A 2,822-nucleotide genomic window follows, 5' to 3' on the forward strand; every position below is an offset into this window, starting at 1 on the left:
AGACTTTGCTTTGCATCATGGTCTGAGGCTTCCCCCACCAATTTGGCACCTTCCCCCTGTATCTTTCATAGATATTACCCCCAATAAACTGCATTCCGAACTCCATCACAACATCTGCTTCCAGATTGTCCACTGACATGGAGAGTGAGACGGAGACAGCAAGTGACAGAGGGAGATGGAGGAGAGGGAGAACCACCGGGCAAGGCCAGGAGGGAGGCAAGGGTGTGCTCCAGAAGCAGCGTTAGTACATAGAAGATCTGGGCCCCTGCCTGCCTCTCCTCCTGGGGCAATGTCTCCTGTCTGGGTGTAACTCATGTGTCACTTTCTGTCCCACTCCTTCTCCTTATAAGCCCACCAGGACTCAATCCCAAGGATCCCATTCCAATGCCTCATCACTTCCCAAAGACCCCACCATAATCATATTAAGTTTCCTATTAACACACTTCTAATACAACCAAATTCTAAGACATGAATTCCAATTTAACCCATTTATAATATAACCAAATCCAATATGTGGATTTTGGGGAACATATTCAAACCATAGCAGCACTCCATGGCTTACTCAAGTTGACACATAAAATTCACCATCACAGCCTCCCTTGAAGACAACTCCTTTAAGTCGATGAGATCTGTCCCTATGCCCACTGGCTTGGCATTGCTGGGGAAAGGGTTGTAAACACAGAACAGGCATCCACCACTCTGTGGGTCACTGGGAATTTTCTAGGGTAAACCAACCATGCTTCGTTGTCACCATCTTTGTGATGAACCCTTAGCACCTCCTAGAATGCTTCTCCCACATTCTGGAGTTGTGCTCTCTTCCCACCCTACCCTTCAGGCCCACCAGTTTCAAATTTGCCCCCTTACCCTCACATGCGGTCCCAGGGCCTTAGTCCTGGGTGATCCCAGCTGCCTACACCTTGAAGCTGATACCCTCTCACTTCCTTCATCCTGCAGGCCATCTTCCCCCCATCCTGCCAGGGCTATCAGAGTGGCCTTCAATATGTTCTTTCCTTTTAGACCTATAGGACATTGGAAATGGCAGGGACTTTAGAGACAGAGCATCCTCTTCAATCCTTTCTTTCCTCCTTATTGCTGAGACATGGAGGCCCAGAGAAGGGAAGGGACTTGGGCTAGCTGTGTGGCCTGCATGTCCTGGTCTTTAGGTTTATCCTCTGGGGACAGTAGAAGCATGGGACTATAAATGGCAAGCTGTGGGCACGATGAGTAGAGACAGTGTAAGCGGCAGGTATGTGAGTGTGAGTTGTGGGTGGGTGGCAAGTTCGTGGGCAGTGCACTCACTCCTGCATAAGATTTAGGGAAGGGACTTGGGCTAGCTGTGTGGCCTGCATGTCCTGGTCTTTAGGTTTATCCTCTGGGGACAGTAGAAGCATGGGACTATAAATGGCAAGCTGTGGGCACGATGAGTAGAGACAGTGTAAGCGGCAGGTATGTGAGTGTGAGTTGTGGGTGGGTGGCAAGTTCGTGGGCAGTGCACTCACTCCTGCATAAGATATACAAACCTGGGAACTAGCAGTTAGCGTAATGGCTATGTCGCTGGACTCCCACGTAGTCGACCGTGGTTCAGGTCCCGGACCCGGTGGCTTAAAACTCACGCTGGGCACATGTGCGTGCGTGCCCACGATCCCGAGAGGAGAATGGAGGAGAAGGGATTGCGGTGTGACCATCCCCCCTGGGGGGTGATTTCTCACTTTCTGTCTCTATGTCTCTCTCTGTCTGTCTGGCGAGCGCACACGCCCTATAGCAAAAAACCTCTCAAAAAAAAAAAAAAAAAGATATACAAATCTGTGTGACTCCTACAAAATGAGCAGACACTGGACCGTGGATTGGGTGGGGAAGGGGAGTTGGGCAGTGGACAAGAGATATCAGCTGATTAATGAATAAAAGCCAATTCTCCTCATTACGGGTCTGTTCTGGTTTGTTCTATTGTGAATAACAGAAAATCCCTAAATCTGGGTAATTTAGAGATTTACACATGGTTTGGTGGCCCAAGGTTCATGGGCCACATCTGGTAAGGGTCTTCTGGTGAGGTTGGTGGGTCACATGGCAAGACATTGAGGAACAAGAGCACATGTGTCTGTGTTCATGTGTGTTTTTGTCATTCCTTCTCCTTATAATCACCAGGATTCAATCTGTGAGCCCTGCCCTGATAACCTTAATTCTGATTTCCTGAAAGCCTCACCTTTCAACAACATAGTTGGGTTAAATTTCCCCTCTTAATTTTATCACATACAATTTCATCAAATCTCAACACATACACTTTGAAGGGACATATTCAAACCATAGAAACTGAGACCTCCACCTCCTTCAGACTCAACCCACTCCCGTGTAGACCTCACTGGGGTCTCCCAGTGAGGCTGTTCAGCTCCCAGCTCTCCAGGGAGGGGTGTTCAAGATTACCTGCATTCTCCCGGCAGTCGGTGTTTTATCTAGAGTTGAACCCAGAGTCCAACTCCGTTGAATCACTTTTTAGCTGTGTGCCCCTTCAGGCCAAACTTTCTTTCATCTGTACAAGAAGGGGCGTGCTGGGCTGGGGGCGGTTTCCAAACACCAATCTCCCATGCCAACATCTGCCCCCTGGCCTTGGCAAAACCAGAAAAATAAAGACAATGCAGTAAGTTGTTCAGAAAACTAAATGCATTCCATTTAGAAGACTCTCCTTTCTTCTGAGATGACGTCCTTCCTCTTTTTGATATTCAAATGGACCTTTTAAAAATCAAATGACAGAAGTTCTGTGTGTATGTGTGTGTGTATACACATGCATGTACATGTTTGTATGCTTATTAGAAAAAGGAGAAAGACAG

This window comes from Tupaia chinensis, unplaced genomic scaffold (genome assembly GCF_000334495.1).
Source record: "Tupaia chinensis unplaced genomic scaffold, TupChi_1.0 Scaffold000422_1, whole genome shotgun sequence".
Taxonomy (NCBI): Eukaryota; Metazoa; Chordata; class Mammalia; order Scandentia; family Tupaiidae; genus Tupaia; species Tupaia belangeri.